At 45.5% G+C, this 13,194-nt stretch overlaps 1 long non-coding RNA gene across 1 annotated transcript; it reads right to left on the bottom strand.

Annotated features, from left to right (window-relative positions):
* Positions 1–124: 124 nt before the first annotated feature.
* Positions 125–1,619, bottom strand: LOC128930659 (uncharacterized). The gene is made up of 3 exons (XR_008478922.2): positions 1,517–1,619; positions 1,129–1,236; positions 125–255 (listed from the first exon to the last, which is right to left on the bottom strand). It is a non-coding gene; the product is annotated as an uncharacterized LOC128930659 (long non-coding RNA).
* Between the last annotated feature and the right edge of the window lie 11,575 nt (positions 1,620–13,194).

Below are 13,194 nucleotides of genomic sequence, written 5' to 3'. Positions count from 1 at the left end.
GACTATCTGGGGTGCTCTGGAAATGTGGCAAATGCTAGTCTATAGCACTGATAGTTTCAGGGGTGCAATACTAGCATGCAAGTTATAATTTTTCTCTCGGTACTCACACGTGAAGGGCATCACTTGCCTGCGCGACACCGTGCCAGGGTTTGCAATGACTTCTCCTCCATGGCTGGTCACCCTCTCACTCCTGATCTCTGTTCTGAGGCCATCACCCCACGCTTGCATGTTGCATATTCAGATGTCTGTCTGGGTCTGTAGAAGGGTATTCGTAACAGAACCGAAAATTTATTTTATTTGCAGTTTTTGATTATACACATTAATCAAAGTTATTTCACTGCAAGTTATATGGCTACTTATAGTGAGTGACATAACAGACTCTCAATATTTGAATAAGAAGCAAAATACTAGAAAGGTCTGCCTTCTCGACCTAGCTTTCCTATTTCTTTTCTGAGTTGTAATGTGGCTGTTTGAAAATGTCCCTACAATAACTGAATCACTTGGATTAAATTAAAGTGGTGGCAAAGTTAGGCTGATGTCTAACATGTTCACGTGTGCCTTTTTTTCCCATATACATCAGTTTCATTTGATGGTGGAACATACGCCTTTTTAAAGAAAATTAATTTTATTTCATAATTTATGTTCATAAAAGAGAATGTTTATGTAATCACAAAACTTTTTTTCCAAGTTATTGGTTCCTCGCTGCTTTCTATACTGGGGTCAGTACTACAAAAACAAAAGTTACTGAATTTTAGCTAAATAATACTGTTTGGTGGATGCTCTGGGCCTGAAATGTGTCAAAAGATGTACTAGGCCAGGCAAGGTGCTCACACCTGTAATCCCAGCTGCCCAGCAGGCTGAAGCAGGACGATCACTTGGGCCCATTTGAGGCTTCAGCAAGCTGTGATTGCATCACTGCACACCAGCCAGGGTGACAGCAAGACTCTCTCTCTCTTTTTAAGAGACAGGGTCCCAATCTCTGGTCCAGGCTGGAGTGCAGTGATGCAATCATAGCTCACTGCAGCCTTGAACTCCTGGGCTCAAGTGATCCTCCCACCTCAGCCTTCCAAGTAGCTGACACTGCAGGTGAGAGCCACCATACCCTGCTTGTAGAGACAGGGGACTCACCATGTTGCGCAGGCTGGTCTCAAACTCTGGGCTTCAAGTCATCCTCCTGTCCCAGCCTCCCAAAATGTTGGAATTACAGGTGTCAGCCACCTTGCTTGACTCCTGTCTCTTAAAAAAAAAAAGATATACACTGTGGAGGCTGAAAGAAACTAGGAAAGGTACCATCTGTCTCCTGCTGTGCCCATTCGTTCCATCAGAGATAAATGCAGTTTTACTCATGTTTTAAAATGTGGGCTAGGAGTGGTGGCTCACACCTATAATCCCAGCACTTTGGGAGGCCGAGGTGGGTGGATCACCTGAGGTCAGGATTTTGAGACCAGCCTGACCAACATGAAGAAACCCCGTCTCTACTAAAAATACAAAGTTAGCTAGGTGTGGTGGCACATACCTGTAATCCCAGCTATTCAGTAGGAAAATCGCTTGAACCTGGGAGGTGGAGGTTGCAGTGAGCCCAGATTGTGCCATTGCACTCCAGCCTGGGCAACAAGAGCAAAATCTCTGTCTCAAAAAAAAAAAAAAAAAGAGTAGCAAGTTATTCTGCTGTACTCCCCAAAAATGTAGCTGGGAAGAACAAGATAGCCCATAAAAAGCGAAAAATTACTTTCAAGGACTCGGGAACGGAATGTGTGGTACATGCGCCATGTTATCTGTTAAAATAGCCAACTGTGCTGAAATCCCCTTGTGGGGAAAGGTAGAGATTTTTGCAAATGCAAGACAAAATGTTACTTCTCTGGATAAGACCACAGTACCAAGGACGCAGAAAAATAGGTCGGAAGCAGAGGAAAGATGGGGGTATATGACCTGAGAAGCAAAACCTCCTACGGATCCTCACTCTGAGCGTGCCTAGGAATAAGAAGGTGGGTTTCATCAACGGCAGCAGCAAACGCAGAGTGAGAAAAGCAGAAAGAAAGTTCTAGTAGCCGCAGAAGTTAGTTGCTTTGACCGTGGGCATGAGACCAGAATTTCAGAAGTGACAGAAAAAGCAGGCAGACAGATGGCAGGTGTTTGCTGGAGCCCTCAAGCCCTAAGGAAGAGTCTTGACTATGTTACCATCACTTTTGAACGTGGCAGCGACCGTAGCTCTCAGTCTGTGAGGAAAAGCCCTGCTGGCCTTTGAGACTGGTGTGAGGGACTGTCCTGCTGTGGGAAACGCGGGAGGGCTAAATTGGAAAAGCCCCGCTGGGTGTCCAATCTTTTGACTTCCTTGTGCCACACTGGAAGAAGAAGAATTTTCTTGGGCCACACATAACCTACACTAACACTAGTGATAGCTGATGAGCTAAAAAAAATGACAAAAACATCTCATAATGTTTTAAGAAAGCATAGGATTTGTGTTGGGCCACATTCAAAGCCTTCCTGGGTCACATGTAGCCCGCGGGCTGAGGGTTACACAAGCTTAGCCTAGGGTTTCTTGGTGAGATGAAAGTTGTCATGGGGCTTTGAAGCCCAAAGCATCATTTTTTGGAGGATAATCAATTAGCATTTTCTGCGTGGTTGTTTGGACATTACAAGAAAAGGGCCTCTGAGAAAGCCCTGGCTCCTGGGACAACAGAGCAGGTCACGCCTTCAACCTCCAGCCCAATGCAGGAGGAGAAAACAATCGCGCTTTCTGTGGCCAACATGACACCTTTATCACGGTCTGTGCGTCATAGAGGGACTCGGGCCCTATCTGGCTCCTTCTTAGAATGTGCATTTGCAGCTGGGCGCAGTGGCTCACACTTGTAATCCCAGCACTTTGGGAGGCCGAGACAGGCAGATCACCTGAGGTCAGGAGTTCGAGACCAGCCTGGCCAACATGGCGAAACCCTGTCTCTACTAAAAATATAAAAAATTAGTTGGGTGTGGTGATGGGCACCTGTAATCCCAGCTACTTAGGAGGCTGAGGCAGGAGAATTGTTTGAATCCGGGAGACAGAGGTTGCAGTGAGCCAAGATCACACCATTTAACTCCAGCCTGGGCGACAGAGTGAGACTCTGTCAAAAAAAAAAAAAAAAAAAAGAATGTGCATTTTCCCAGCTCACGGGGCAGGTGCAAGTGAAGCTGGCTCCTTCCCCAAGGAGCACTGATGCATTTCTAATACCAAGATGAAAACCAGTGCCAGGCCATGGAGAGAAATGACTTCTCAAATGCTGGTGCCTGTGGATGCTGTGGCCTGAATCTATTTTTTTTTTTTAAGAGACAGGGTCTCACTCTGTGGCCTAGCCTGGAGTACAGTGGTGTAACTTGGCTCACTGAAGCCTCGACATTCTGGGCTCAGGCAATAATCCTCCCACCTCAGCCTCCCAAGTAGCTGGGACTACAGGTGCATGTCACCATGCCTGGCAGTTTTTTAAATTTTTTGTAGAGACAGGATCTCACTATGTTGCTCAGGCTGGTCTTGAACTCCCAGCCTCAAGTGATTCTCTCAGTTTGGCCTCCCAAATCATTAGGATTACAGTTGTGAGCCACGGCACCCAGCCATGGTCTGAATCCATAACTCACTGTCCTAGCTGTGACCCCAGGAAGCATCAGATTTGCCACGTTAGAGTTTCTGTGGCCATCTAGTTTAATGGGCTGATGAGGATGCTTCATAGAAGTTCTTAAATTCTCATGATGAGACGTTAGCAATTGAAGTCCTCAAAGAGTTGTCCCCAACAAGCATTAGACAACCCAGTGTCTCACCAAAAATTTCCCCCAGACTTAGTTAAATACAGAAGGTGGCTGGGTATAGTGGTTCATGCCTGTAATCCTAGCACTTTGGGAGGTCAAGGTGCGAGGATCCCCTGTTCAAGATCAGACTGGTCAACAAAGCAAGACCCCATCTCTACAATGAATTAAATAATAACAACAACAATAATAATAATTAGCCTGGGCTGCAGTGAGCCGTGAAGTGGGAGAATTACTTGAGGCTGGGATGTTGAGGCTGCAATGGGCCATGATCATGCCACTGCACTCCAGACTGGGTGACAGCATGACACCCTGCCTCAAAAAATAAATAAATAATCTGTACGTAATCTGTACATTGTGCCACTGCACTTACTCCAGCCTGAGCAACAGAGCAAGACCCTATCTCCAAAAACAAGCAAAGAAAAAGAACCACTGCAAGTTTTTTGTTAGAATCTTTATGACCTACTTTTTCTTTTTTTGAGACAGAGTTTCGCTCTTGTTACCCAGACTGGAGTGCAATGGCACAATCTCAGTTCACCGCAACCTCCGCCTCCTGGATTCAAGCAATTCTCCTGCCTCAGCCTCCTGAGTAGCTGGGACTATAAGCATGCGCCACCGTGCCCAGCTAATTTTTGTTTTTTTAGTAGAGACGGGGTTTCACCATGTTGACCAGGATGGTCTCGATCTCTTGACCTCGTGATCCACCCGCCTCGGCCTCCCACAGTGCTGGGATTATAGGCGTGAGCCACTGTGCCCGGCCTATGACCTACTTTTTCGCACACCAAGAAAGGATTCAAGTCTGGCCGGGTACAGTGGCTCACACCTGTAATCCCACCACTTTGGGAGATGAAGATGGGAAGACTGCTTGAGCCAAGGGGTTCAAGACCAGCCTGGGCAACAGAGTGAGACCCTGTCTCTACAGAAAAGTAAAAAAGCCAGGCCTGGTGGCATTTGCCTGTTAAAAGGCTGAGGCAGGAGGATCATTTGAGCCCAGGAGCTCTTTGAGGCTGCAGTGAGCCATGATTATTCTACTGCACTCCAGCCTGAGTGACAGAGCAAGACTCTGTCTCGAAGGAAAAAAAAAGAAAGAAAAAGACATATTTTGATATACACAAAACATGTACAGATTTTTTTCTTCTTTTTTTTTTTTTAGACACGGTTTCACTCTTGTTGCTCAGGCTGGAGTGCAATGGCATGGTCTCGGCTCACTGAAACTTCTGCTTCCCGGGTTCAAGTGATTCTTTTGCCTCAGCCTCCAGAGTAGCTGGGATTACAGGCACCCGCAACCATGACTGGCTAATTTTTTTTGTATTTTTAGTAGAGACAGGGTTTTACCATGTTGGCCAGGCTGGTCTTGAACTCCTGACCTCAAGTGATCTGCACATTTCAGCCTCCCAAAGTGCTGAGATTACAGGTATGAGCCACTTCACCCGGCTTTTTTTTTTTTTTTTTGAAGTGAAGTTTTGCTCTTGTTTCCCAGGCTGGAATGCAATGGCATGATCTCAGCTCACCAGAACCTCTGCCTCCCCGGTTCAAGAGATTCTCCTGCCTCAGCCTTCTGAGTAACTGGGATTACAGGCATGCACCACCATGCCTGGCTAATTTTGTTTTCTTTTAGTAGATATGGATTTCTCCATGTTGGCCAGGCTGGTCTCAAACTCCCGACCTCAGGTGATCCACCAGCCTCGGCCTCCCAAACTGCTGAGACTAGAGGTGTGAGCCACTGCACCCAGCTATGTACAGCTTTTTTTAAACAAAATATGTATGTATTTTTTTTCGAGACAGGGTCTCACTTTGTCACCCAGGCTGTTGTGAGTAGCACAGTTGCAGCTCATTGCAGCCTTGACCTCCCAACCTCAAGTAATTCTCCTTACCTCAGCCTCCTATCTGAAACTACAGGCGTGCATCACCACATTTGGCTAATTTTTATTTTTATTTTTTGGTAGAAACAGGGTTTTGACATGATGCCTAGGTTGGTCTCGAACTCCTGGGCTCAAGCGATCCTCCCATCCTTGGCCTCCGAAAGTGCTGGGATTACAGGTGTGGCTAATATATATATATATATATTGACTTTTTTATAGAGATGGGGTCTTGCTATGATGGCCAGGATGGTTTTGAACTCAAGTGATTCTCCCCCCTTGGCCTCCCAAAGTGCTGAGATTACAGGCATGAGCTACTGTGCCCAGCCTATGTACAGAATTTTTAAAAAATGTATTGTTTATTATTTTTTGTTTGTACAGAATTTGTATGATAAAAAAGACAAAATGCCAATACAAGAAATCCAAGGACAAAATCAATGTAGAGACAGACCATGCCCAGGACTTAGTGAAGTCAACACAGCAAAGATGTCTGTCCTCCCAAAGCGATCGACAGGTTTAGTGCGATTCCTGGCAAACTCTCAGCAAGGTGTTTTTGTAGGCACAGGCAAGCTTATTGTAAAATTAATATGGAAAGGCAAAAGAACTGGAATGGCTAACACAATTCGGAAAAGAAGACCAAAGTGAGTGGGCTCACTCGACCTGACGTAACGGCTTACTGCATAGCTGCAGTGATTTGGGTGGTGTGGTATTCGTGAAGGGATAAACACAGAGATCGGTGGAATGGAATAGAGAACCCACAAGTAGATCCACACAAATCTGCCTGCCAGATTTTTTTTTTTTTTTTTGAGATGGAGTCTTGCTCTGTCCCCTAGGCTGGAGTGCAGTAGTGCAATCTCAGCTCACTGCAAACTCCTCCTCCTGGGTTCAAGCAATCGTCCCACCTCAGCCTCCCAAGTAGCTGGGATTATACAAGCATGTGCCACCACACCTGGCTAGTGTTTGTAGAGTTTCACCATGTTGGCCAGGCTGGTCTTGACCTCCCGATTTCAGTGATCCACTCATCTCAGCCTTCCAAAATGCTGGGATTACAGGCATGAGCCACCATGCTCAGCCTAGCCACCAGATTTTTGACCACAGGTATAAAAGCAATTCAATGGAGGAAATACGGCCTTTTCAGCAAATGGAGCTGGAACTGTTGGACATCCACCGGGAAGGGGCAAAAAACAAAAACAAAACCTTGGACACACTCTATAGAAAAACCACCTCAAGGTGAATCAGAGTTCAGTGCAAACTGTCAACCTGCAAACTTTTGGAAAAAATGTAGCAAGACCGGGTGGGGTGACTCACGCCTGTAATCCCAGCACTTTGGGAGGCCGAGGCGGGTAGATCACAAGGTTAGGAGCTGGAGAACATCCTGGTCAACACGGTGAAACCCCGTCTCTACTAAAAATACAAAAATTAGCCGGGCGTGGTAGCGGGCACTTGTAATCCCAGCTACTTGGGAGGCTGAGGCAGGAGAATTGCTTGAACTTGAGAGGTGGAGGTTGCAGTGAGCCAAGATCGCACCACTGCACTCCACCCTGGGCAACAGAGTGAGACCCTGTCTCAAAAAAAAAGTAACAAAAATCTTTGGGGTGAAAAGCTAGGCAGAGTTCTTAGACTTGACGCAAAAAGCATGACCCATTTAAAAAAAGATTAACTGGACCTCATCAAAATGTAAAACTTTTGGCCCGGTGTGGTGTGGCTCACATCTGCAATTGTAGCAGGTTGGGAGGCCCAGGAAGGAGAACTGCTTGAGACCAGGACTTTGAGAGCAGCTGGAGCAACATAGTGAGACCCTGTCTCTACAAAACAAAGAAACAAACAAAAATCAACAAAAAAGTCTGCTCTGCTGAGGACCCCATTAAGAGGATGGAGTCCTCAAGCCCTGCAAACTACATACCCTATGAACCATGAGTATTTGAAATATATAAATAACTCTCAAAATTCAATAGCAAACAAGAAATCCAATGAGAAAATCTCCACAAGGGATGGACAGACATTTCCCAAAGAAGATACACAGATGAAAAGTATTCACATGAAAATATATTTTAAGAGCCGTGTGTGCTGGCTCGTGCTTATAATTCCAGCACTTCGTGAGGCCAAGGTGGGAGGATCACATGATCCTAGGAGTTCAAGACCAGCGTGGGCAATATGGCGAGATGCCGACTCTATTGAAAAAAAGAAAAAGAAAGAAAGAAAGAAAATTAGCCAGGCATGGTGTTGTGTGCCCGTGGTCTCAGCTACTCTGGAGGCTGAGGTGAGAGGATCACAAAAAATAAAGCCCTGTGCATGAACTTTCATAGCAGCTTTATTTGTAATAGCCACACACAGAAACAGCCCAAATGGCTTTCCAACATTAGGGATGAATGTTTGTCTCTGTGATATGTCCATACTATGGAATAGCGCTCAGCAATACAAAGCAGGAAGCCCTTGATATATGCAGTGATTTGGATGGATTTCCACGGGATTATGCTGAGTGAAGAAGCCAAACTGAAAAAGTTGGCTCCTGTATGTTTTTTTAATCCAATATTCCTGAAATAAGAAAATTGAGATTAGGTGTTTTGAGGAATTAGGGTGGCAGGGAAGGTAGGTGTCTGTTCTGTTTATAAAGGGGTAGCAAAGGGAGCTTTGTGGGGATGGAAGCCTTCTCTGTCTTGACTGTGGTGGTGGTTACACGTGAAATAAATGAATAGAATTAAATTCACACAAATAAGTGCACGTAAAACTGGTGACATCTGAATAGACTCTGGATGGCACTGAGGTCAATATCCTGGTTTTGACATGGTGCTGTAGTTATTCCGATGTTATCATTTGGGAAATCGAGTGAGGAGTGAGGGTCCTCCCTTATAATTTTTTCTACCACTGCATGTGAATCTATAATTATTATTATTTTTTCATTCCAAATCTATAATTATTTTAAAACAAAAAGTGAAAAATCAAAATAAATAATGAAAGGAATGAATTATAACCTATTGAATAAAATAGAAAACTGTGAGTCCAAACTGCCATAAATAAATTAATAAATAAAGGGAAAGTTTGATGAGAAATGGGATATTGACCTAGCCTCAAAGTACCTCCCCACTCCGTGCTGAAATAGGAAAATAATAACTTTAAAGTAGCCAAACATGGCAGATACCATCTTAATAAAGAAATCAAAGTCAATACCATTAGTATGAAAATCATGTGCCACCTCATAGGCTGAAATGAGAAGGACACGGCATGGCCTCTGCGATCTTCCTATCCAAGATGCAGAACCAGAACCTAACCACAAGGAAACGTCAGACACGCCCAAACTGAGGGTCATTCTACAAAATAACAGAGTCTAATCTTCACAAGTATCAAGGTTATGAAAGTCAAGAGTTTCTCTTTTTTTTGAGACAGAGTCTTACCCTGTTGCTCAGGCTGGAGTGCAGTGGTGCAATCTCGGCTCACTGCAGCATCCGCCTCCTGGGATCAAGTGATTCCCCTGCCTCACTCTCCCGAGTAGCTGGGATTACAGGCATGTGCCACCACAACCGGCTAATTTTTGTATTTTTAGTAGAGATGAGGTTTCACCACGTTTCCCAGGCTGGTCTACAACCCCTGACTTCAGGTGCTCCACCTGCTTTGGCCTCCCAAAGTGCTGGGATTACAGGTATTAGCCGTCGCGCCTGGACTTCTTCCTCTTCTTTTTTTTTTTTTTTTTTTGAGTGAGGTTCTCCCTCGGTTGCCCAGGCTGCAGTGTGGCACAATCACAGCTCACTGCAGCCTTGACCTCCCGGGTTCAGAGGATCCTATCACCTCAGCCTCCTGAGTAGCTGGGACTGCAGGCTCAAACCAACACGCTCAGCTAGTTTTTGTATTTTTGTAGAGTTGGAATCTCCCTATGTTGCCCAAGCTGGTCTGGAACTCCTGGGCTCAAGCAATCTGCCCACCTCAGCCTCCTAAAGTGCTAGAATGACAGATATGAGCCACTGTGCCTGACTAGAAAGGACATTTTTGAGACAAGTGGTAAAACTTCAATAGGAGTTTGAGGATTAGATGGTAGCAACATATTCCATCATTTCCTGTAGCTGGGACTACAGGCATGGGCTACCATGCCAGGCTAAGTTTTGTATTTTTACTAAAGACGGGGTTTTACCATGTTGCCCAGGCTGGTCTTGAACTGTTGACCTCAAGTGATTTGCCCACTTCAGCCCCACAAAGTGCTGGAATTACAGGTGTGAGCCACCACACTGGGCACTTTTTTTTTAATTAAAAAGGAAAGGTTGAAATTAGCCAAGCGTGGTCGAGTGCCCCTGTAATCCCAGCTACTCAGGAGGCTGAGGCAGGAGAATTGCTTGAACCCAGGCGACAGAGGTTGCAGTGAACTGAGATCATGCTACTGTACTCCAACGTGGGCAACAGACCAGGACTCTGTCTCAGAAAAATAAATGAGAAACTTTGGTATGTGTACACACACACACAGTGTTTTTTTATATGCACTGCTGCATTCTGGTGTCAATATTAAGTTTTTCTTTCTTTCTTTTTTTTGAGACAGAGTCTTGCTCTGTCACCCAGGCTGGAGTACAGTGGGGCAATCTCGGCTCACTGCAACCTCCACCTCCTGGGTTCAAGCGATTCTTGTGCCTCAGCCTCTCGAATAGCTGGGTCAACAGGTGCCCACCACCACACCTGGTTAGTTTTTGTATGTTTAGTAGAGACAGGGTTTCACCATGTTGGCCAGGCTGGTCTCGATCTCCTGGCCTCAGGTGATCCACCTGCCTTGGCCTCCCAAAGTGCTGGAATTACAAGCGTGAACCGGAGCCTGGCCTACTTAAGGTTTTGTACGGAGACTAACACAATAAGCATTCATATGTATACCATCTAGATTTAATGATTATTAAAATGTCCTCAGGCAAAATTTTCCAGACTGGGCATTGGGGTCATGTGAGGCCCAGCAAGGAAAAGTAACATGCTGAAGGGCATACAGGCAGCCAGTGTGACAGCTTTGCTTTCATCCCTGGGAGTCTGGCTCCAGAATCTTAATTACTACATGAAACTGCGTCTGTACAAATAAAAGGAAATGTTTATATGATTAAATTTTATTTCAGTCATGTGTCTATATATGAATTACAGTCTTTTCTGTACTTTTTCCTGAAAGATTTTATTTATTTATATATTTTTTGAGATGGAGTTTCGCTCTTGTCGCCCAGGCTGGATTGCAATGGGTGATCTCAGCTCACTGCAACCTCTGCCTCCCTGGTTCAAGCAATTCTCCTTCCTTAGCCCCCAAGTAGCTAGGATTACAGGTGCCCGCCATCATGCCCGGCTAATTTTGTGTATTTTTAGTAGAGACAGGGTTTCAGCATGTTGGCCAAGCTGGTCTCTGGGTCCTGACCTCAGGTGATTCACTGCCTGGGCCTCCCAAAGTGCTGAGATCACAGGCGTGAGCCACCACGCCTAGCCCCCAACTATTTGAAAGTATGTTGCAGATAGCAATCCCCTTCAATTCTAAATTCTTCTGCATGCATCTCCTAAAAGTAAGTACATTCTCTTACATAATCATGTTACCTTTATACACATAAGGCAATTAGCAATAATTCCCTAATATTGCTTAATATCCAGTCCATATTTAATTTTCCCCAGTTGTCCCATACATCTTTTTTTTTTTTTTTTTTTTTTTTGAGACGGAGTTTCACTCTTGTTACCCAGGCTGGAGTGCAATGGCGCGATCTCGGCTCACCGCAACCTCCACCTCCTGGGTTCAGGCAATTCTCCAGCCTCAGCCTCCTGAGTAGCTGGGATTACAGGCACGCACCACCATGCCCAGCTAATTTTTTGTATTTTTAGTAGAGACGGGGTTTCACCATGTTGACCAGGATGGTCTCGATCTCTTGACCTCGTGATCCACCCACCTCGGCCCCCCGAAGTGCTGGGATTACAGGATTGAGCCACCACACCCGGCCTTTTTTTTTTTAATTAAGATGAAGTTTCACCTTCATGGCCAGGCTGGTCTTGAACTCCTGACCTCAGGTGATCCACCCACCTCGGCCTCCCAAAGTGCTAGGATTACAGGCGTGAGCCACCGCGTCTGGCCTGTCCCATACATCTTTTATAACTTTATTAAAACACAAGACTTGGCCGGGCGCAGTGGCTCATGCCTGTAATCCCAGCACTTTGGGAGGCCGGGGCGGGTGGATTACAAGGTAAAGAGATCGAGACCATCCTGGTCAACATGGTGAAACCCCGTCTCTACTAAAAATACAAAAATTAGCTGGGCATGGTGGTGCGCACCTGTAGTCCCAGCTACTCGGGAGGCTGAGGCAGGAGAATTGCTTGAACCCAGGAGGCGGAGGTTGCGGTGAGCCGAGATTGCGCCATTGCACTCCAGTCTGGGTAACAACAGCGAAACTCCGTCTCAAAAAAAAAAAAAACAAAAACAAAAACACAAGACTCAGCCCAGACTCATTTATTCCATACACGTGCACCTCTTTAGTCTCTTAAACTAAAACAGTGTGTTCATTTTAAAGGACCCCGATCCCCAGCATTTTAAGATCCCTGAGGTCTGGCGTGGTGGCTCCTGCCTGTAATCTCAGCACTTTGGGAAGCCAAGGTGGGCAAATCACAAGTTCAGGAATTTGAGACCAGGCTAGCCAACATGGTGAAACTCTGTCTTAACTAAAAATGCAAATAATTAGCCTGGCATAGTGGTGGACACCTGTAATCCCAGTTACTTGGGAAGCTGAGGCAGGAGAATCACTTGAACCCAGGAGGCAGAGGTAGCAGTAAGCTGAGATTGTGCCACTTCACTCCAGCCCAGGCGACAAAATGAGATTCCATCTTAAAAAAAAAAAAGATGCCTGTAACCCCAGTACTTTGGGAGGCCAAGGCAGAAGAATCACTGGAGTTCAGCAGTTTGAGATCAGCCTGGACAGCATAGTGAGACCCGCCCCCAGTATAAAAAATAAGAAAATTAAGCAGGTGTGGTAGCAGTGTTTTGTTTTGTTTTTGAGACAGGGTCTCACTCTGTCACCCAAGATTGCAGCAATGCAATCTCAGCTCACTGTAGCCTTGGCCTCCCAGGCTCTGGTGATCCTCCCATCTTAGCCTTCTGAGTAGTTGGGACTACAGGGGTTCACCACCATGCATGGCTAATTTGTGGGTTTTTTTTTTTTTTTTTTTTTTTTGTAGAGACGGAGTCTCGCTATGCTGTTCACAATGTTATCCAACTCATCTTTTAACTTTTTTCTTGAAGAAGACAAAAATGCCACCATCAGGCACAGTGACTCACGCCTGTAACCCCAGCACTTTGGGAGGCCAAGGCTGGCGTATCACTTGAGGCCAGGAGTTCAAGACCAGCCTGGGCAGCATAGCAAGACTGCCTCTCTATTCTAACACTGTTACTTTTTAAAAATGCCACCAATTCCCGTATACAGACAACTTTATCACTATTGCTCAAAGGAATAGCCTCTCTTGGTCTAGAGGAATTGCACAGGACAGGTTTTTATTTGGTAAAGTGGGAAATTTGATAGCACACTGATCTAACCATCACTAAAATGACACCACTCACACCACGCTTGGCTTAATAACTTTTCAA

Source organism: Callithrix jacchus, chromosome X (assembly GCF_049354715.1).
Source record: "Callithrix jacchus isolate 240 chromosome X, calJac240_pri, whole genome shotgun sequence".
NCBI lineage: Eukaryota > Metazoa > Chordata > Mammalia > Primates > Cebidae > Callithrix > Callithrix jacchus.
The sequence above is the reverse complement of the archived record's forward strand: the minus strand, read 5'-3'. Positions and strand labels throughout refer to the sequence as shown.